Here is a 23,785-nt window from a genome sequence, read left to right as displayed (position 1 = left end):
GTTTGTAATTTACTTTTATACAGCTTGAAGTCAGATTGGTGAATAAAACTTCTTCAAAGGCTAATCTAATCTTTACATCCACTAGTTAAACTATTGCATTGGGGAGTGTTTATGACCTAACAAAATTATTATGGGCAAATAATTTGATTGTTGGTGGTGCTGATAAATCACTAAAAGGAATGGCATATGTGATATGCTATGGGCTTGTTGTCATTCCCCTGTTGGAGGAATATGGAGCACGTGAACTCCAGAAGTTTATTAATTCATAACACAACAGAACCTTCAAGCTACAGACTCACATTTTACAGACACGACCTCCCTGAACTCCCAGATGGCCTGTAGTCTGGAATGCACATTAGATTAATGGCCCAAGTAGCTTCATAATGCAGAACTATCCTTCCTTTGATTATTTGTGGAAAAGATCTGTGGAGCAAAGTTAGAAATCTTACTTTAGTTGAATGAATGACCTTGCATTCGGATCTTGTTCTCCAAACAGAAATTCCCTAAAATTGAACTGTACAAAGGACTTGGCAAAGGTGAGTCTGTGCCATGACTCAATATTGTGCAATATTGTCAGTACAGGAAGAGTTTTAAAGAAACTCACACACAGAAAATGAATGAGGCTGAATCACCATAAAGCAATGGTGGTTTTCTATATCCTCCTGTCTCTGTCATTTCTGTATGAAATTTCTGTATGAAGAGAGCTGTGTAGTTACCATAAAGCAGTGAAAGGGACTGTGAAAAGTAGTGAGTACCTGTACTGGATTTGTGTGACCAAGTTTTGGTAGCAGAGGGGCTACAGGGGTGGCTCCTGAGAGAAGCTGCTAGAAGCTTCCCCCATGTCTGGTATAGCCAGTGCCAGGCAGCTCCAAGATGGACCTGCCACTGGCCAAGACTGGGCCAATCAAAGATGGTAGTAACGCCTCTGTGATAACATATTTAAGAAGAAAAAAAGAAAGCTATTGCGCAGATGTATTTGTGGCCAGAGAAAAGTGAGAATATGTGAGAGGAACAACTCTGCAGACACCAAGGTCAGTGAAGAAGGAGGGGGAGAAGGTGCTCCAGGCACTGGAGCTGAGAGTCCCCTGCAGACCATGGTGAGGCAGGCTGTCCCCCTCCAGCCCATGGAGGACCATGGGGATGCAGAGATTCACCTGCAGCCTGCAGTGGGGCCCCACACTGGAACAGGTGGATGCCTGAGAGAAGGCTGTGAACCTGTGGGAGGTCCATGCTGGAGCAGGCTCCTGGCAGGGACCTGCGAACCTGTGAAGAGATGAGCTGATGCTGGAGTAGGTTTTCTGGTAGGACTTGTGATGCCGTGGGGGACCCATGCTGGAGCAGGTTGCGCCTAAAAGACTGCACCTCATGGAAGAGTGACCTGCATTGCAGCAGTTTGTGGAGAACTGTTGCCCATGGGATGGACTCACGCTGGAGAAGTTCATGGAGAACTGTCTCCTGTGGGAGGGACCCCACTCCGGAGCAGGGGAAGGACTCCTCCCCCTGAGCAGTGGCAGAAACAACTTGCGATGAATTGACCATAACCCCCATTCCTCATCTCCCTGTGCCACTGGAGGGGAGGAGGTAGGGCTTGGGAAGGAGGGAGTGGGGGGGGGAAGGTGTTTCTAAGATTTATTTTACTTCTCATTATCCTGCTCTGATTTTGTTAGTAATAAATTCAATTAATATCCCCAATTTGATTCTATTTTGCCGGTGACAGCATTTGGTGAGTGATTTCTCCCAGTCCTTATCTCAACCCATGAACCCTTCGTTATATTTTCTCTCCCGTCCAGTTGCAGAGGGGAGTGATAGAGCGGCTTTTCTGGGTGCCTGGCATCCAGCCATTGACAATCCACTATAGTATCTCACAAGGCAAAGCACAGGATGGCAAGTAAAAGTGCTTTTGACCCTTATATTCTACAAGGTGGCTAGCTAGCAATCTGTGTTGTGGGGTGTTTGTGAAATTTAGCAAACTAGCCTAGAAAGGCCTGAAATGACCTTAGATAATTGCTGGAAGACATTCCATGATTTTCAGCTCAAGGCTGCAAGGCCCAGTGGTATCACTTCTCTGGAGGTGGTATGGTGACCTCTTCTTACATTACGTGAAAACCCAAATAAAATCACATGTGGGAATGAGGAAAAGGGGTGATGCAGGTAGGTGACATGGAAAATCTTATGAAATCTGGAATACTTTCTGTGGTGAACGACTGTCTTTGGGGATGGGCATTAACTATTAGAGTTTTAAAAGAATAAACAGAAGAAACCTTTCCAATGAATGAAATTTTATTTGGGGTTGTGTTGAGAACATGGGACTGCTGTGATATTTAGGAGTAAATTAATTTTTCATCTATACATTAAAACTCACATAATTTTTCTTCAACAAGTGATACCACATGTCACCTTTTAGTTAGTAAATTTTGCTAAATTAGGTAGCAAATTTTCCTGAAAACTAAAATTAATTTTAACAATTGTATGTTGCCTAAAAGACTGCGGAAAAAAAGACTCCAGGACAATTTAGTGTAGGAGATAAGATAAAGAGAGCTGATCCTTTAATGAATCCATAGGCCTAGAGGAATACATACCACATGCGCCTGTTCAGACACTGGTTCTATGATTTTATAATAAGGTCCATCCAATCCCAATTCTGTCCAACCCCAGTTCTGCCCCATTCTGCCCCCCGACACACCCCTTCGGGAATTGGGTCTGGGAGCGTTTGGGACCCCTTCTTCCTCATCTTCTGCTTCTTCGCAGCACGTACAGTCCTTGGAGTTCCTCCAAAGTTCTGGGCTTGAAGGTCGCTGTGTCTGTGTGATATCTTCTGGTCCAGGCCTTAAGGTGTTTTTCTACAATTCTACCTTGAAAAGAAGACTAAACACACTAACAGAATTTTGAGGGATTGATATGAGATGGGGTAGTAGGGTTGGGTATGCATAAACATTATGTTACAGGGTAAGGGATATAATACAGCTACATTAAAATCTACATTCACTACACATCTACTTCTAAAATCTATAAAAATTAAAAATAAAAAAAAAACTCTGAGGCATCAGTATGTATTTATTTTAATACACACACGTATTTAATTCTTGTGAGAAAATGTCCTAGCTGCATTCTTAGTATCTTTTAATGTAAAATGCTTGAAATTAAAAATGCTTACCAGATATATTAGCAAAGTAATATGCTGTAGCCATTGTGTCAAATTTAAGTTTACTTATTTATCAAACTCTATATGAAATGGTAAGGTAAATTGTTTGCACCAAGAAGCTACAAGCTACTGGTCGATAGAATTTTACCCCTTCAAATACTAACTGAAGTATTTTTGAAATGTATCTAAGTAACTGAAAAGTCTGTCACCCTGCCACACCTGCCCATTTCTTCTTCCCAATTGAAATTAACTGTTTCTTTCCAGACACTTCTTCTGATTGATCTTGCCAGTAGAGCTGGGCATCACTATAAAACGTGGAATTTTTAAATGATAATTAATCTTCATGTGAGGGACCATCACTGATTGCATGTAACCCTGGGAGGCCGTGAAGATCCCAATGGATTCTTCAAGGATTAAAGCTTGGTCCTTTTTTTGAAGGGAAGAAATTTGTCTGTCAGGCAATATGGACACAAATTACTAACCGATTATGCTCATAGCATCTCTGCTTCACAGTCTTAGGAGGGAATACAGTCCTTCATGAACTTCTCCAACATGGGTCCTTCCCATGGGCTGCAGTTCTTCAAGAACTGCTCCAGCATGGGGCCTTTCTATGGGGTGGAGTCCATCAGGAACAGACTGCTGCAGCGTGTATCTCCCAAGTGCCACAGGTCCTGCCAGAAAACTTGTTCCTGCATGGTCTCATCTCCACAAGATGCAGCCTCCTTCAGGATATATCCACCTTCTCTGCTGTGGGGTCCTCCACAAGCTGCAGAGTAGATATCTGCTTCACCATGGTTCTCCATGGGCTGCAGGGAGACAACTTGCATCATCACCATGGTCTTCACCATGAGCTGCAGAGGAATCTCTGCTCCTGTGCCTGGAGCACCTCCTCCCCCTCCTTCTTCACTGACCTTGGTGTCTGAAGAGTTGTTTCTCTTATATATTCTCACTCCTCTCTCCCAGCTGCTGTTGTGCAGCATTTTTTACCCTTTCTTAAATGTGTCATCACAGAGGTGCTACCAACATCTTTGACTGGATCAGCTTTGGCCAGCGGTGTGTCCATCTTGGACCCAGCTGAGACTGGCTCCATCTGACATGGGGGCAGCTTCTGTTTTTTTCTCACAGGAGCCACCTGCATAGAGTGCACACACTCACACACCCCCCCCCTCCAAAACCTTGCCACAAAGCCCCAGGTACCTTTGTTTTTTGTAAATAATTGATTCCTGTCCCTGTCACCGTGCTCTGCTCTTTCCAACTGCTCAACTCTTCTTCCCAAACAGTAGCAAGCGCTTGCATGTAACGAATGAAGAGCCAGCCCTGAAGCTGACGCACAGCCCCTGCAATAGCTCGGCTGCCCAACAGACTGATTTCAGTAGTTCCCACTTCTCCCACCCCCACCTGCTCCTCGCCCCGCCCACAAAACATTTGGCTGAAAGGGATAGGCATAAATCATTGCAAGGACAGCCCTGTTGCCGGAAAGGCCTTTGCAATTACAGACACTTCCTGCAGCTCCCTGCTAACTCGCTTCATGCAGGAGGGCAGGGGGGAAAGGTGTGGGGAGATGCTTGTAGATGCTTCTGAATTGAAACAATGGGAGAAGCTAGGAGTAGCTTGAGCATAAAGGACATGCTTGAGTCCTGATTAATGAAGCAACTCAAAGGGGACAATGGCAATTGCAGGTTCGGTGCATCCAATCTGCTCAGAGCTTTCCAACACAATTGATTGTTGCATATTAATTTCAGGCAGAGGGTCCCTGGTTTTGTGTAGATCTCCCAAGAACCAGGGCCACCCTGGTAAGACAAAGGTTCATTTAATTGAAAGTGCATGGATGGCATGGACCCAGGACAAGAAAAGTCTACCAAACCATTTCAAGCCTTCTTTGTTGAGTTTATAGCTGTGTGCATGCACACACACACAGAATCACACATAACGGTTGAGATTGGAAGGGACCTCTGGAGGTCATCTTGGCCAACCCCCTTGCTCAAGCAGGGCCACCTAGAGACAGCTGCCCAAGACTATGTCCAGATGGCTTTTGCATTATCTCCAAGGAGGGAGACCCCATAGCCTCTCTGGGCAACCTGTCCCAGTGCTCAATCACACTCACAGTAAAGAAGTGTTTCCTGATGTTCAGATGGAATCTCCTGTGTTTCACTATGTGCCCATTGCCTCTGGTCCTGTCACTGTGCACCACTGAAAAGAGCCTGGCTCTGTCTTCTTTGCACCCTCCCTTCTGATACATGTATACATTGAGGAGATCCCCCCAAGCTTTCTCTTCTCCGAGCTGAACAGCCCCAGGTCTCTTGGCCTTTCCTCATATTGAGATGTTCCAGTATATGCCAAGTAGTACAGGCAGTACTGCTAGCCAGTGGTTTTCTGTTTTCTATGTGCAATTCATGTGGGGTTGCCCTCCCTCCATTGTTCCTGCATGGTTGTATGCTTGTATGCTTTGGTCATAAGCTTTTCAAAGGAGAAGGGAAAAAAGATAAAAACAAGTGGAGCTCTGCCTGAACTCAGCACCAGGCTCTTGACTGCTGAGACATCTGTCACTGCCACCACTGGCGGTGGGGGCAAGTAGAGTCTGGGTAAAGAAGGGAGTAAGGCCTAGCATCTCAAGTTCCATATGATGCAGGACAGCTTTCACCTTATGAAATAGAAAATGAAATAAAATTTAGCTATGTTAATTTAGCTATGTAAGTGTGACTTTGCAAAATGTAAAACTGCTTAAAAGTTTCTGCCCAAACTGTGGGCAATTAAGATAAAAATAGCTTAGGGAACAGGGAAGGCTTTTTAGCACGTAGAGAGGGGTGGGGAACCTGAAACTGTTTGAAATGATAAAACTTTATATAACTACTCTGTAATGGTAAGAATAGGAGGTAAAACTAAGTGTCTATTTAGATAAGGTAGACTGCAAAAAGAGTGTGTGTATAGATAATTTTGAACTTGCTACTTTCAAACTGTATAAAAAGCTATGTTATTCCTTTGCTCAGTGGAGTGCACTGGGGAGTACATCTGCCCCTTTCGCATTCCCTGGTCGTAATAAAAGTGCTTTTCAGATTGTTCAAAGGTTTCTTTGAATCACTTACAGCATGGCCAAGTGATACCTAAGGTGGTTGGGCCGAGACCTGCTGGTGAAGCTGAATGCTGGGATGGAAGGGAAAAAAGTGGAGAAAGTAAGGAGAAGGGGGAACAAAACAAGGGGAGAAAAGTTTGTGTGCCTGGTGGGGATGAGACCCTCCCCTGGTTGTTACATTTTGTTCCATGTGAGAGCTGGTGTTCCAGAAAGGCTCTGGCCCCTTCTGCTGCCTTGGGATGCAAGTGTACAGAGTTGGTATGGAAGAAGGAAGATGTAGGGATGTCTGTGAGCTGAACACCCATCTTTCTCACTGTGTATAATTTATGCTGGGATGGTGAGGCCGATGGCAGAGGAAGAAGGAAGCAGCATTTTCCCAGAGAGCAGCCAGAACAGCATTAGGGGATAGAGGACTTTCCCCTTCCCTACACAGGGAGAGGGGAAGGCACACGCACACACAAAGGCGAATCTAATATATGAACAGGCACCCACGGGGAATCACCTCCCTCTTCCGGTCAGGCCCAGGATGGAGAAGTGGACCTTGCCGTCTTCTAGGCGGGAGACCAAGACGGCAGAGGAAGTCCCTGAGACGGAATGGCAGAAGGCTACGGACTTCACCGATTCCGATATCCTTTTCTTTCGCTCCCCTGGCGTAGCGCTGTTATTGTTTCCAGGGTGGAGGCGAGGGAGGTATAATAGCCTTTGTTTTCCCTCTTGCACTGAGTTCTAGCCCTTTGAGTCGTGAGGCATAGCTAATCGCCTCCCCTGCCTAACTAGCAGGCTCAGCCCCTGCCTAGTGCCCCTGAGCCCGTACCGGGGGACAACGAGTGGTGGTAGCCTCCTTGCCCCACCGCTGCTACTTCGCAAGGGAGAGACCGAAAGGAAGTTTGTTGCCGTGCCCACCACCCCTCGTGCGCTGTCTGGGCAGTTGGGACCCCGTCTGCTGCCAGCTGCTGGGGGCGGGCGTGGGGAAGTGATGCCGATCGCCGCCAACTCGCAACCTTGCGCTGTGCAGCCCGACTCCCGCCTCTTTCCTTCCGCCTACCTGCGGAACCACGACCGGGAATCCGCAAAGTCTGGGGAGGACGGCGTTGAAGATCGATAGGATCCCCTTCTCCAGGTGGCAGAGGCGGGTAGGGGAATTGGGCTCGCCAGCACATTTGTGGTTCTTTCCGCCGTCTCCCTCTCTCCTCCTCCTGCGCTGTCAGCCCCCCCGCCTTCTCCTCCTCCCCCTCCCCCACCGCTGCCGCAGCTCTCGCTTTTCCCCCCAGCTCCCTTCCTCCTCCTGGAGCTCCCCCCCCCAGAATCCACTCCAGCTTCCTCAGTCTCACCATGAACGGGGGCGCCGCTCATATCCAGCAGCCGCCTCCTCCCACCCTCTGCCAGCAGCCGCCGCCAACCCTACACAGGCCGAGCCTCCTGGAGCAAGGAACTCAGAGCCAGGGCAGAGGCAGACACATCGCCGCCCCGGGCACCAGACGTCCTGTGTCAGGTAAGCAGTCCGTGTGAGTCGGAGAAGTATTTTGGGGCGGGGAAAGCTATTCCTCCCCCCCTCCCCCGGGACTACCCCTTTGTTCATCTTCTCCCCCAAAGGTCCCAGAAGTTGACACCCTCTGCAACACTTCAGTGGAGTTATGCCTGCCCCGCCGGGTATGTGTCCCCACGGGAGACACAACGGGTGTCTGTACGCCAGGTGGTAAAACACCTGGGGTCGGGGGAGAGGCCAGAGTCGTGGTATCGCCCTCCATTTCTTTTGAGGTGTCTGCCCTCAGACCTCAGAGTTTATGACCTTTTGAGCGGTCGCCTCGCGCGGCCAGGAGGGTGCTGAGTTCCCGAGGGTTACATGAGAGCATCAGCGCACACGGGGGAGACGTCGGGGCTCCCGCAAAAGGGACTGAGCAAAAACTCTGCTAGGGCTGGTTATACAAAAACAGATAAACTTGTTTGGGCTCTTGTTCAAGTTTTGTACCTCCTGGCGAACAGCTGAAACTTTGGAGTGTGTCGGGGGTAAAGTGAAACAGACTCACCAAGACCAGGGGTTTGTGGAGTCTTCAGGACTGTGTTGTGAAGCCATTTCCTTCTCTGCGTATTTTCTCCTTGTATTTCTGGTGTTGGAGTCGTTGAGTGGACTGGACTGACTGAGAAAGTTTCCGAACTCTCTTGCTCCGCGTGGCTCAAAGGAGTGCATGGTTCTTCCCACAGACCCTGAGCTGAGTGTTAGGTTAGAAACAAACATTTAAAGTTATTCCATCATTTATGTGGTATTATAAATTATACTGTTGGAGAAGAAATGCTGTAATTAATTTTGAAAGGGTACATTTGCTCTTAGTATAATAATTGTTAATATAGTATCTGTGCTGTCTTCATATTTCCCAGACTGTTGATATAGTCTTTTATTCTTAATTTGAGATTACTGGTTTTTTACTGTGCCTTTATGTCTGTACCATCATATAAACTTTTGTTGTATTCTGAATAATACCAGGGCTGTGTAACTTTGACTGTAGCTACTCTGCTTAGCTGATTCTCCAAAATGTTATGTGAGATTCAGTGATTGTCTATGGTTAGCTCTGATCTCTTTGGTAAAGAAACAGCCCCCTAATACAGCTAATCTGTTGATCAATGTAGTAGATAGTGTATGGGTGATCTACTCTTACTTAATTTCCTTAACGAGTGGCTGCTTGCCTTGTTACTGTCCTTTGGCTTTATTAGTATTGGAAAGTGAACTGACACACTTTTGTAAGCATCAAGTGTTTGATTTTTAGAATATTTATTTTATGGGGAAACTTGCAGTCCTTCAGGAGTGGCATTCAGTTCCAAAATTACATGCATATATAAATCCAAAGCAGCCCCTAGCTGGTTGACTACTTTTTTCCTTTACTGTCAGTGTCTTTTGAAACTATTATTAAGACTAATATGGCTTCTTAAATTCTTGTATATGTTGGTAACTCCAAAATGCTGGGAAAACATCTTATGAAAAACCTATCTTTCTTCCTAATAATCTCTGTATATTGACCATTTGACACCTGACTTTTTAAGTGTCAGGTCCATTTAGTGATTCTATGATCTAGATTCTATGATCTAGATTCTATGATCTAGATAATGATATATCTCTGAGGAACAGCTTTTGACCATTCAATTCACTTTTATTTTGTTATATGATGTTTTCAAGACTGAGACCCTAATACTTAAATTTATGTTTATTGCTAAACATGGGAGTTTTTTCCAGACTGCACTGGGATTTTCCATATGATTAAATTTTAAACTCAACTCCTGCTTTCAGGACTGGAGTATTAAATGCCTTTTCACCATTGTTTGCATATGGCAATAAAAACTATTATATGTATAATATATTAAAATCCTATATCTAAAACTATATAACTACATATAATGTCTTTAACAGAGATTTAATATATGTATGGCCAGTCTTCGCGAATGAAGATTTGGGAAAGGTCATTACCCTTCGAGCCTGCACAGTGGATTTTTTAGGTGAGACACAGTGTGTGCTGAACTGAGCCCACCCTTTAATCCTAAGGTTCAACTGCTGGGGCTGAGCGAAGCTCGGACGGTGGCAGCGAGGTCCTCAGGACATAGGTTTGTTTAGAGTGACCTTCTCTTAGATGGACGGCCTTACAGGGCTGACGAGCTCCATCTGCCCGGAGGGGTTCCCTGACCGGGAATCGAACCCGGGCCGCGGCGTTGAGAGCGCCGCATCCTAACCACTAGACCACCAGGGGGCCCGATTTAATATATGCATTGTATTAATATATATATTAGATAGGCATTTACGTTTATGCATTGGTGCAGGGAGCAAAGCAAACAATGAGAGATCATTCTTTGGGATTGGAGCATGGAGAAATAGACTAATTAGTCCTTTCCTAGAATATATTTGTAATTGTGCTTATGTCTTGGGGAGTTACTTAGATGACTTATGGAAGTGTGTAGTATGGATGTTTACACTCTTAGAAATCTTGCTCTAAAATTAGATATATTTTATACACAATAAGGTTCACCACTTTCCCTTGTGGTTGGAAATGTTTTAAAGGAATACCATGTTAAAAATTTATAAGGAATTTTAGTTTTTACATTTGAATTGGTTTATATGTTGCAGAAATATCTCTGTATGTGTATTGGAGATCACTTCTTATATAGTTATCTCTCCTTTATAATTATGTGGGCCGTTCACAAAATATGATATGTAACAGGAAAAAAAATCTTTGGATGTAAGTGATCTCAGGGAAGTTATACTTGGCAAAAGTTCATTTCAATTCTGCTCTTTAGAAATAGGACATTTTTGGTGTAGTTGAACAACTCAAGTTTAAGTCTGATCCCAGATCTTCTCCTAGCTCTCCCACACTTCTGATAATCTCATAATAAAATTGACTTAGTGCATTACTGTGAAAGTAAAGGTTTTACATTGTCTGTGACGTGGAAACTCTTAGGTACAGTAAAGAAATAAAACCTTTATTGCTTGTTCAGTTCATCACAGTCTTGGTAACTGTGTACCAAGATCTTGCCATTGGATTAGCGGGAGTTCACTTTCTTGTCTTTTTTCTGAAAAGGGATAGAGCTTTGGGGGGTTGTTCAAGAGTTTTGGTCTTCATTAATGCAGATCCTGTGCTAAACATTCAGTTTTTGAGCAATCTCTGTCAGAGATGTTGCTGTCAGAAAAGCTTGTTTGCAACTATGGCACTTGGAACAGTTAGGACCAGTTTATTCAAAGAGTTTAGTTCCTTTATATACCAGAATTAAATGGTTAAGTTTTAAAATATGTTTGGATCCTCATAGCAAATGGATGTTCCTTGTTACTTATAATTTCAAACTTATATAAACAGTATGTGTATTATGATCTGTGATTAATCTTCTAGTGTTAAGAACATGTAGATGTTTTGCAGACCAAATCAGGTGGTTTGTAGACAGGGGAAAAGAAATGATTCCCATCCCACCCTGTACCCTGGGAAAAGACCATTTTGGATCTGTGAAAATCTATTTAGTGCATTTAAATATTTGCTACCAGAGAATGAGTCATGCACTTCTTTGTGGAATCAGGAAGTTGAATTTTTTTGATGTTGCTGAAAATCCTGTAAGTCATTGTGGTGGTTTGAAACTCCCAAGAATCTAATTTCTAAGTTCAAGCCCCCCTCCTACAGTTTGCCCCTGTGAGAGGGTTTAGTGATGGTATGGACTTGATATCTTTTTCACCTCATGTGAAGAGTTTTCAGACAAAACACAACCATTCATTATTGGGGGAAGGGGAAAATATTTACAAAGGTTTATTTACACCCACACATATATTTACATTAAATTAAATTTCTCCTTTTCTTCAATAAAAGTCCAAGAAGAAAAGAGAAAAGTCTTTCTGTCACTTCTCAGGCCACAGTTCCTTCATTTCAGTTTTTCGTGGCACTGGTTAGTATCCTTCATTTTCCTGAGGCAGCAGATTTGCGTATGGCAGTCAGGATTTTGGTTCTTGCTTTGTGGAAATTCCAACCCTGAGCCTGAGCCTTCGAGAGATTTCCTTGTAGATCTTCACTCCTCTTGGGTTAGAACATTGAAGGCAGCTTTCAGTTCAGTCTTACCAAAGCTCTTTTGCTCTGTCTCAGCTCGCCAGCATGATAAAGACAGCAGCAGCAGACGGCACGGCCACCTCCTCCGGATTCCGTCCTGGCTCAGCTCTCAGGACGACTCCTGGGTTTTTTCAGTTCTTTTCTCTCTCTCTCTAGCTGCTGCTGCATTTTGGGACCCCCTAAGGGTTTGGAAGTCCACCCCTCCTCTTCAGAAAGTCTCAGGGTTTTGGGAAAGTAATAGTCTTACCCCAAACCAGCTCTGTTGAGTTTTCCTTTGTTTTGGTGCCAGCTCTCCCTCCTGCAGGAACATCTCTGCGTCTTTCAGCTGGCTTCACGTTATCTTGTGGCTACTGGCTATCTTTTGGCTTTTAGCCACCGTTGTCTCTGTTCAGGACTGCTCCACTGCCGCTTTCAGTGTCTTCTGCTGCTGCTGACAGTAAGGAAACTCTTCCAGCTCTTGATTATGGGACCCGGTCCAGCTTTGACACTATACTGGGTCTCCCGTAGCCTCAGCTGGGGGCTGGGGGCCCTTGGCCCCCAGAGGGGCTCACTGGCCCCCTGTTTCCTTCTGGCTCAGATCATGGCTACCTACTTTCTCAACTATCTTCACCACCTTCTCTTCCGTTTCTGTGGGTATGTAATTTCCGTAGGGTGCACGTGGACTATTGATTGGTCCAGTATTATCAGTGGGGCAAACCATTGCTACCTCAGAGAAAAGATTTTTCAAACCACCACATTCATATTCTTGAAAATAAGTTTTCCATTTTTGCCAAAAGGTAAAATATCAAGATCAAGACTATATTATTTAACCCTCTTCAAATTTTGGGAGTAACTAAACAGTAACAGCTAAATATATTTTACAAGTAGTGTCCACAGAGATAGACACAGAAACACACGCGCACAGACACATGCACACTCATAGAATCATAGAATAATTTAGGTTGAAAGGGACCTCCAGAGGTCATCTAGTCCAACCTCTTGCTCAGAACAAGTCTAATTAGGTCAAGTTGCTCAGGGCCTTGAACAGCTCCAAGAATGGAGATACTACAACCTCTTTGGGCAATCTATTCCAGTATTTGACCACTGTAATGGTAAAAAAAAATATTCCTAATTGGAACTTCCCATGGCCCAACTTCTGACCATTGCCTGTCTTCCTATTGCTGTGCACCTCCAAGAAGAGACTGTCTCCATCTTCTGTGTATCCTCCATTTAGGTAGTTGTGGACACAGACACTCATGTACACACACACACAAAGGACAATTGTGCACACCAACATGCAGAGGGAGATGTATACAGACACAGACAGATTGAGATCATAGAATCATAGAATGTCCTGAGTTGGAAGGGACCCACAAGGATCATAGAAGTCCAACTCCTGGCCCTGCACAGGACAACCCCAAAAATCACCCTGTGTGCCTGAGAGCATTGTTCAAATGCTTCTCTAGCTCTGGCAGGCTTGGTGCTGTGACCACTTCCCTGGGGAGCTTGTTCCAGTGCCCAACCACCCTCTAAGTAAAGAACCTTTTCCTAATATCTAACCTAAACCTCCCCTGACACAGCTTCATGCCATTCCCTTGGGTCCCATTGCTGGTCACCAGAGTGAAGTGATCGGCACTTGCCCTTCCACTTCCCCTTGTGAGGAAACTGTAGACTGTGATGAGGTCTCCCCTCAGTCACCTCTTCTCTAGGCTGAACAAACCAAGTGTCCTCAGCCACTCCTCCTATGGCTTCCCCTCTAGGCCCTTCACCATCTTCATAGCCCTCCTTTGGATGCTTTCTAATGGTTTTATATCTTTCTTATATTGTGGTGCCCAAAACTGCACACAGTACTTGAGATGAGGCTGCACCAGTGCAGAGTAGAGGAGGACAATCACCTTTGACCGGCTGGCGATGCTGTGCCTGATGCACCCCAGGGCACAGTTGGCTCTCCTGACTGCTAGGGCCAACACAGAGGTGGACACTCATGCACATGTACACAGGAAGGGAAATGCTCATGTGCTCACACAGGGAGACACTTGTGCACATAAACACAGGAGATGTGCATACAGGGAGATACGCACAAACAGAATAACAACTTCAGACAGCTTAAAGAAGCCTCAGTTTTGCAGGTTCTGGTTATTATGGGGGACTTCAACTACTCTGATATTTGTTGGAAAAGCAACAGTGGTGAACAATCATTCTAAGATATTTCTTGAATGCATTGAGGACAACTTCCTAATGCAATTGCTGGATGTGCTGACTAGGAGTGGTGCTCTTCTGGACCTACTGCTTACAAATAAGGAAGATTGTTTGGAGATGTGACTGTCAATGGCAACCTTGCTGCAGTGATTGTAAGATCACAGAGTTTGAGATCCTAGGGAGCATGAGGAAGACAATTAGCAGAATAAAGACCTTGGACTTCAGAAGAGCTAATTTCAACTTGTTTAGGGAACTGTTATGAAGCATCCCAAGGAAGTCTGCTTTGGAGGGCAAAGGAGCTCAGGAGTCCTTGGAGATTTTCAGAGATAGCCTTCTCAAAGCACAAGAGCAGTCCATCCTCCTAAGCAGGAAAAGAAGCAGACATAACAAGAAACCAGCCTTGTTAAACAGTGAGCTACTGAGAGCTCAAATGCAAAAAAGGAAGCATATGGGAGATGGAAAAGGGGACAAGCTCCCAAAGAATATAGAAATTTTGCTTTGGCATGCAGAAATGCAGTTAAGAAGACAAAAGCTCAGCTGGAGATAAAACTGTCAAGAGATGTCAAGAATGACAAGAAAGGCTTCTATAGGTATGTTTGTAGCAAGCAAGCATGTATGCATGAATGTTTCTCTCTTCATACATATGTGCATGTGCGTGTCCCTCTCATAAAAAGCGTAGGTTCGAAGGGATCTCTGGGTATCATCTGATCCAACCTTCTGTTGAATCCAGCGGGATCTTAGATTAGGTTATCCAAGACTCCATCAAGCTCTCTTGACTATTTCCAGCTAAGCAGTTAAGCTAGTTTTCTACCCATTTTGTGGTCCATCTATCCAGTCCATATCTTAGCAACTTGACAACAAGGATGGGGTGGGAGACCATGTCAAACACCTTGCTAAATTTGAGGTAGATGATATCCACTGCTCTCTCCATATCAACTGAGCAAATGCATGTGCAATAGGAGAGGAGGACACTCATGCACATACAAGGGGAGAAACATACCCTCACACATGAAGACAGAGGCACTTGTGCATGCATGCTCACAGAAGCTGACTGTGGTGGTTTGAAAAACACAGGAATTTTAAAAAGGTCAATTTAAAGGGGTTGTTACAATTTGTTCTAATGTGAAAGGGAAGAAGAAGTTTTCAGACACATACAACTTGGTATTAGGGGAAGGGAAAATATTTACAAGTTTATTTACATACATAAATATATAACAATTTAATTATTTCTTTTACAGTAAAATAATATATTACATTAGGTTAAGTCCCTCCTTTTTCCAAAAGAGACCAGGGGAAAAATGAGAAGAAGTCTTTTTTCACTTTCAAGCTACAGTTCTTTTAAATTAATTTCTTTTAGCACTGTTAAGTGTCTCTTGTCTTTATCTCCTGTTTTTACTTTGTGAAAATCCTGGCTCCTGAGGCCCGAGCTTCTCAGAAGACTGTTTGGGAATTCCACCCCTCCTTCCCACGGTGAAGAAAAGTGGCAAGTCTGGCTGAAAAAAAACTCCTGAGGAGTTTTTGCTCCCGTAGTCTTAGCTAGGCTAGGACCTGCAGTCTTAGCTAGGCTAGGACCTACAGGGGCCCAAGGACTTCCCCCTCAAGCTTGGGGGAAAGATTCCTTTCAGCACTTACATATCTGGGCGTTGCAACTGCTTTCCCAAAGGTCAGGTCTTTCTCTCAGTTTAGCCCTCTCTCTCTCTCTCTCCACCCCTTGATTAACGCTGGCTCTGTTCCAATACTGTGTGTCTGCCAGTCACAAACCTCTGCCTGGCCGACTTGGCACTTTGCTGCCGTTTTCCTCCTCTATCTCTGCGAAGTGGAGAAAATTCGACTTGGAGACCTTTCCTGATCCTCCAGGGTTTTCCTCGGTCACCGACTTCAGGGGGGGGAGGCTCCACAGCATGGTTGGCTGCTCCTGGCCCAGCCGTCAGGAGTCGGCCTCCGGCCCTGGATACACCTGGCATGCTTAAGGCATGGCTGCCTCTGCCTCTAGCCACACAGTCCGAAAATTAACCTCTTCTCTTCCATTTCTGTGAGTATGTAACTTCCGCACGAGCGTACGAAGCTGTTCATTGGTCCCATATAAGAAACAATACCTCCTGAGGAAAAGCCTTTTTCAAACCACCACACTGACACAGGAAGACACACGGAAAAGGAGACATACATAGAATCATAGAATCATAGAATGCTTTGGGTTGAAAGGGACTTTAAAGATCATCTAGTTCTGACCTCCCTGCCATTGGCAGGGACACCTTCCACTAGACTAAGTTATTCAACACCCTATCCAATTTGGCCTTGAACACTTCCAGGGATAGGGCATCTACCAACTTCTCTGGGAGACCTGTTCCAGTACCTCACCACCCTCACAGTAAAGAATTTCTTCCTAATATCTAAACCTACCCTCTTTCACTTTAAAGCCATTCCTCCTTTGTCCTGTCACTACATGCCCTTGTGAAAAGTCCCTCTCCAGCTTTCTTGTAGTCTCCCTTCAGGTACTGAAAGGCTGCTATAAGGTCTCCCCAGAGCCTTCTCCAGGCTGAACAAGCCCAACTCTCTCAACCTGTCATCATAGGAGAGCTGCTCCAGCCCTCTGATCAACTTTGTGGCCTCCTCTGGACCCACTTGAACAGGTCCATGTCTTTCCTGTGCTGGGACCCCAGAGCTGGATGCAGTACTCCAGGTGGGGTCTCAGAAGAGCAGAGTAGAGGGGGAGAATCACGACCTGCTGGTCATACTGCTTTTGGTGCAGCCCAGGACACGTTTGGTTTTCTGGGCTGCAAGTGCACATTGCCAGGTCATATTGATCTTCTCATCCACCAACACCTCCAAGTCTTTCTCCACAGGGCTGCTCTCAATCCATTCTCCATCCAGACTGTATTTGTGCTTGGAATTGCCCCGATCCAGGTGCAGGACCTTGCACTTGGCCTTATTGAACTTCATGAGGTTAGCACAGACCCACCTCTCAAACCTGTCCAGGTCCCTCTGGATGGCATCCCTTCCCTCCAGCTTTTCTACCACACCACACAACTTGGTGTCATCGGCAAACTTTCTGAGGGTGCACTTGATCCCTCTGTCAAAGATATTAAACAGCACCAGTCCCAATACTGACCCCTGAGGAACACTACTCATACTGATGCATGCTCACACACAGGGAGACATGCATGCATGCACCTCCACAGAAGGAGACACTCATATGCATATATATACACATACATGGATGCACAGAGGAACACACACATGTACACACACACAGCTGGAAATGCACACACTTATACCACCATCTCTTCCCCTGTCCTGACTTTTCTGTTTTTATCAGTGTACAAACACTACTAAAAATGCCCTGGATTTGCCTGTATGCAGTTGAAAGGCAATTCAGGCTTAACATCTTGTAGTTTTATACTGAGGATATGTCTGGTAATCCAGTCTCAGTTAAAATGACTGATAACAGACAAGATAACGATAACTCGATGTACAGTACACACTTGATTCAGTGAAATGCAATGACATGAAGCAAAATGCAGCTGTCCTGTGTCTAAAAGAACATATTTAACTAAGTGACTGAATTCAATATTTAAAATTCTTCAGTTGCTCTTTGTAGTTGAATAGATAGTTATATTTGTTTAGCTCAGTCTTTCTGCATCTCAAAGATCGCTGATCTCTTTCCGGGGCCTCTGCATCAACTACGTGGACGGCCTTCTTATTAGCCTTCTTCCTTCTTAATTCTCATACCCAGGCTTCAAGCTCAGAGGTAGGTTCACCATCCCACTTCTTCATGTCTTCCTCTTGGTCGTGCAGGAAAAACCATAGTTCACCACGTGGCCTGCTCTTGGGGCTTCCTTTCCTTCTGAGTGGTACAGAAGGAGACTGAGACCGATCTCTTGGACTGTCTCTGTGGTGATTCTCACATTCGGGGCACTTGTAAGGCCTCTCCCCAGTGTGGGCACACCGGTGGTGGAGATCGGAGCTGTCCCTGAAATCTAATTTGCTGGCCTGTGGGAATGAGGAGGCTTCCATATCTTCTTCTATACTCTGTATCCAGGCAGACATCATGTCCACAGTTGGTTCATCCATCTTCAGATGGTATATTGTCACCAGGCAGTTAACATATGATGTGGGGGCACCTTGAATTACCTTTCTCCACATGGGCAGCATGCAAGGGACATCCTCTGGACTGTTGAAGAGGCTCTCGTATGGGCTACCGTAAATGATTTCCAGCATTGCCAATTCCCACAGGTACTGGATGCCTCCATCTGCAGTAGTCCACTTTCCTGGGGAGCTCATTAGATCTTCCTTGAACAGGTACCTTTCTGTCACACTTAAGAAGAACCGTCTCCAAAGACTGCAAATGTTTCTCTTCTTTCCAATTTCTTTTTCGATTTCACAATCTCTGGCAATAGATCCTAGTTACTGTGATTCATGACCTTCTAACAGGTGACTACTAGCCCCGTTATCCCAGCATCGGAGCAGACAGGTAAGAATTCTTTCACCAGACTGGCAGCTGTAATCTCTCCGCAAGTCCCGAAGTTCTGACGGGCTCAGGGACCAGATAACTTTGCTTTCCTGTCTGATTCCCTCTCCGATTGATCAACCTTCCTCTAGTGAAGAACTGGATCTTTGCCTTGCCTCCTCTTCCTCTGTCATTACTTCCATTAATTCTTCTCCTTCTTCCTCCCTTACTAATCCCTGAGGTAGGCCTGTAGGTCCTGTAGATTTCCTTATCCATGTCTTCTTTTTCACTACGGGGGCAATACTGACTTCAGGTGTTATAGTTTGGGTCCCTGTCTCAGTCGTAGTCTATTTAGAGTATTGAACTGCAGCTCGATAAGCCCCAGTACAGGGTGAGAAGCTGCTGGTTTTGATCGGGGTAGGCAAGGCATCCTTCCATTAAACGACGTGTCAGTTTGTTGGGGTTGAATACTTGTTCTGATGTGAAGTCCCAGGCAAGGGGGGGGGTGTTAAACGCCCTAAGAACCTGTCTAAATTTATCCACATTCCCTGCCATGCAGGAACTGGGTCCTTTAAGGCACATCACAGTAAATTCTCTCTCGAAGTTTGTTTTTTCCTGCAACAAGGCAACAAAGACAATACTACATTCCCCAATCCCCATAACATTCTCATAGTGTTGGTTATAAGCAGTACCATGGCCAGGCAGCTTAAATAAGGATTAGTAAGGATTAATGGCACCTTCATTACAAAGCCATCTATGTCAAAATTAAGAAGGGAAAGAAAATTGTATCTATCCCCCTGGTGGTCTTTCAGAGTATAAGTCACACAGCCTACAAGAATTGTTAGTAAAATCAAAGGTGTAAATACAAGGATTGGGTGTAAAGCCATGTTTATATTAGTATGTTCCTGAGTTAGCAAAACAAAAAGATAAGCAAGGCAGTGTTTATATAAACTATGTTTCTTGGCAGTCTTCCTGGGTTTTGGCACCAACTTTGTTATCGTTTACCTTTGGCTGAACTCCTGGTGTCCACCAAGACTCCGCCCAACCCCCCCCAAAAGGGAAAAGGAGGAGGGAAGGGGGGAAAGAAAAAAACTTGCAAAACTGAGACTGCTGAGAAGGCAGTCTTATATTTACGCAGAGAAGAAAAAGAGAACTATAAGCACTATGCACACAGGGAAGACTGAAAATAAAGACTACTTCCCCACAAAAGGTGTTTTCCTCCTCCGAAAACAACCGTCTATCCTGCACAACTGTCCCGGAAGAGAAGAAGGAGTTGTTTCCTTCTGGTCTCTTTATATCTGAGCTGATGTAACATGGTATGGAATAGCTTGTTGGTAAAATATACATCAGGTGACCTATCCTAGTTCCGTTTCCCTCCCAGGGAGGGTTACAAACCCACTACAGAGGGCTAAAGAGAATCTCCATCCTTTATTGGATGTGGAAGGAAACAGTGACAAAGGATGAGGAAAAGGCCAAGGTACTTAATGGCTTCTTTGCCTCAGTCTTTAATAGTAAGACCAGTTGTTGGCTGGGTACCCAGCCCCTTGAACTGTAAGACAGGGACAGGGAGCAGAATGAAGCCCCCATAATCCAAGGGGAAATGGTTAGAGACCTGCTACACCACTTAAGACACACAAGTCTGTGGGGCCAGATGGGATACATCCAAGGGCACTGTGGAAGCTGGTGGAAGTACTCACTAAGCAATTTTCAATCACTTATCAGCAGTCCTGGCTAATTGGGGAGGTCCCAGACAACTGGATGTTGGCCAACGTGATGCCCATCTATAAGAAGGGCTATAAGGAGGATCCAGGGAACCCTGTCAGACTGACCTCAGTGCCAGGGGAGGTCATGGAGCAGATCATCTTGGGTGCTATCACATGGCACATACAGGATAGCCAGGGGATTAGACCCAGTCAGCATGGATTTATGAAAGGCAGGTCCTGTTTGACTAACCTGATCTCCTTCTATGACAGGGTGACCCACTTGGTGGATGAGGGAAAGGCTGTGGACATTGTCTACCTAGGCTTAAGTAAAGCCTTTGGCATTGTTTTCCATAGCATTCTCCTGGCTGCTCATAGCTTGGATGGATGCACTGTTCACTGGTTAAAAAAACTGGCTGGATGGCTGAGCCCAAAGAGTGGTGGTGAATGGAGTTACATCCAGTTGGCGGCTGGTCACAAGGGGTGTTCCCCAAGGTTCAGTATTGGGGCCTGTCCTGTTTAATATCTTTATCAAGAATATGGATGAGGGAATTGAGTGCACCCTCAGGAAGTTTGCAGATGACACCATGTTGGGCAGTATTCATCTGTTTCAGTGTAGAAAGGCTCTACAGAGGGATCTGGACAGGCTGGATCAATGGACCGAGGCCAATTGTATGAGATTCAACAAGGCCAAGTGCCGCGTTCTGCACTTGGATCACAACAACCCCATGCAACACTACAGGCTTGAGGCAGAGTGATTGGAGAGCTGCCCGGAGAAAAAGAACCTGTAGGTGTTGGTCAACAGCCAACTGAATATGAGCTGACATTGTGCCCAGGTGGCCAAGAAGGTCAATGGCATCCTAGCTTGTATCAGAAATAGTGTGGTCAGCAGGCCAAGGGAAGTGTTTGCCCCCCTGTACTCAGCACTGCTGAGGCTGCACCTTGAATACCTTGTTCAGTTTTATTGTCAGTATGGGGCATTCTCAGCCAGTACAAGCTGGCTTAGGTTTGGTCTTCAGGTCATGTTGACCCCGAGAATAAAAGCTCATAGCCTCAGGTTGTGTTCATTCATTTAATGCAAGTCATGTTGCAGTTAGTACCTTGCCTTGCATGTTCCCTCCTCTTCTTTTGTCCATTAGCACCTATTTACTTAATAAAATACTTGCGAGTTATAGTATTACAAAGAGAAAGATAGCATTTAATGCTCATGTAAAAGGCAACAAAAAGCAAATAATAGAATTATTAAGGTCATTGTAAGCTTTTGTGCCCATTGAGCAATATTAGGAAACCATGACATTAGCCAATTCAAGCCATCAGTTCTTGTCCTACTTCATATAGAACTTGCAAATGAGTTCTAATTTGTTCATTATCTGTCTTTATTAATTCATTTTGATTGACATAAAAGTGGCAGTTAGTATTAATTAGGACACCTACTCCACCTTGTAGTGCTAAAATGTAATTTAAGGTCAATTTGTTCTGAATAATTATTTGGTTGACGAGAAGCTCAACGTGACCCGACAATGTGCTGTTGCATCCCAGAAAGCCAACTGTATCCTGAGCTGCAACAAAAGCATCATGACTAGCAGGTCGAGGTAGGTGATTCTCCCCCTCTACTCTGCTCTGGTAAGATGCCACCTGGAATGCTGCATCCAGTTCTGGGGTCCCCAGTACAAGAAAGACATGGATCTGTTGGAGTGCATCTGGAGGAGGGCCACGAGGAGAGGGCTGGAGCACCTCTCCTATGAAGATAGGCTGAGAAAGTTTGGGTTGTTCACCCTGGAGAAGAGAAGGCTCCGGGAAGAGCTTATTGTGGCCTTTCAGCACTTTAAAGGAGGCTTATAAGAAAGATGGAAGACAGACTTTTTAGCAGTGCCTGTTGCACTAGGACAAGGGGTAATGGTTTTAAACTGAAAGTAGATTCAGAGTAAATATAAGGATGAAATTTTTTACGATGAGGGTGATGAAACACTGGAACAGATTGCCCAGAGAGTTGGTAGATATGGCTTTATTAATATAATAAATAAATAAACCCATACGACCCAGTTGATTGGGGTTCCAACAACCAAATCCGTTTATTGGAAGCAAACACCATCTTTTATATGCACTTCAAAGCAACATGTGACTCCCCTGACCAATCACCATGGGGTATCTCCCTGCCCATGTCTATTGGAGTACATTTGGGACTTCATTTCCCATGATGCCTCATCCAGCATCCCTAAAACACGCCTCCTACATCTCTCCCATTCTTATTATTATGAGGAAGTACAGAACAGTGCATATAATAGAATAGTACATTTTTAAACCTTGTAAAACCTTTAACAATAACCACTGTATCACAGCGACCCAGCTCACTGCTTTTACCTTGGTTCTTCAACAAACCTACTTATTTGAACTTTTATCTCTAACCTTTTGAAATTGCTTGATATAAACTTGAACCTTTATTTTCTTAAGGATTTGTGTGTGACTGGGATAAATAACAACTTTATTGATCTGAGGGTTTTTGCATAACTGGGTAGAACATTGATTTTTACTTTTCTAAGGGTTTGCATGTAATTGGTAGAAGCATCAACTTTATTTTTCTGAGGGTTTTTAGTGAATAAGTGTTGTGTTATCTGTTTTTCCTTGCTAGAACAATGTGGCTGAGGTAGTGTTTGTTATGCGTAATCTATTCAAGGCACATGAAGCACGAAGTATCTCCAAGTTTACACACATACATGTCCACACAGCTTCTCTCATTTATACAGCTTTCACATTCATACATAAGTGTCCACTTCAGTCATTCTTTACTGATGCATACTTAAAATTTTTATTGTGTCCCTACTTTTCAATCATTCAGTTTATGTTTACCAGCAGTCATTAATTATGTGTTTTCCTTTTGGCTCACCTCCATCAATCACTGTCTCTGGTGCTCGTCCCTGTTTTGAGGAAAAGTCAATGCAGGTTCAACACATAAAAGAGATCCATGTTTTATCCCCCCTTTTTTTTTTGTTTTTTTGAAACACGTTTGGCATGCAGTGTGGTCTCTTGACAATAGTCTGTTTTATGAGTGAGTTTTGTTTAGAAAATAAAAAGTTAATGAATTCAAAGATACATAAACAAGTTACCATTACAATTTGTTAACACAGCTTGAAATCCAGCATTCTTTGTAAGCAATTAGTTTGTCTCTGGTGTTTGAGATGTAGTTAATTTTCAGTTCTTGTCCATTCATTTTTGGTAGCTGCTTTTTGCTCTTAATAACAAACTTAACAAATATGTTAATAACAATTTAGACAGCCTTAGGTGGACACTGTGGTAGAAACAGATGTGGCCTCTCTTTATCGTAGATCTGTTCCACTGTTGGGTTGATGAATCTTCTCTGGAGTATTTTGCAGTTCTATTTCTTGAATGATATTGGTTAGAGCCATTATAATCAGTTTTAACTCAGTCTCTTAGGCAGTTATGACTCACAAGCAGTTATTTTTGCATTTTTGCTGACACTAGGCACACTCTTCTGTGGCAACAACATCTGAATGCATTACTTAACGAGGTATGGAGATGTTTAAAAGCCTTTTAAACACGTTATTTTAACTACATTGTCACTATAACTGCTTCTATTCAGCTGCATTTGAAAGCTTAACAACTTAACAACCTTAACAATTTAAACAAGGTCACTGGGGAACTAATGAAAAAATTAGGAAAAACTCT

At 44.3% G+C, this 23,785-nt stretch overlaps 1 long non-coding RNA gene and 1 other non-coding gene across 2 annotated transcripts in view; one reads left to right on the top strand and one right to left on the bottom strand.

The window, feature by feature from the left end:
* The first annotated feature begins 6,050 nt into the window (after positions 1-6,050).
* Positions 6,051-23,785, top strand: part of LOC135405132 (uncharacterized) — a 101,248-nt gene continuing 83,513 nt past the window's right edge. The window contains exon 1 of the long non-coding RNA XR_010425751.1: positions 6,051-7,704. This is a non-coding gene — a long non-coding RNA (uncharacterized LOC135405132). The remainder of the gene's footprint in view (positions 7,705-23,785) is intronic.
* Positions 9,875-9,946, bottom strand: TRNAE-CUC (transfer RNA glutamic acid (anticodon CUC)). The gene has a single exon. It is a non-coding gene; the product is annotated as a tRNA-Glu (tRNA).

The sequence above is a fragment of the Pseudopipra pipra genome, chromosome W, assembly GCF_036250125.1.
Source record: "Pseudopipra pipra isolate bDixPip1 chromosome W, bDixPip1.hap1, whole genome shotgun sequence".
In the NCBI taxonomy this organism is placed as follows: domain Eukaryota; kingdom Metazoa; phylum Chordata; class Aves; order Passeriformes; family Pipridae; genus Pseudopipra; species Pseudopipra pipra.
This window is presented reverse-complemented; position numbering and strand designations above follow the sequence as displayed.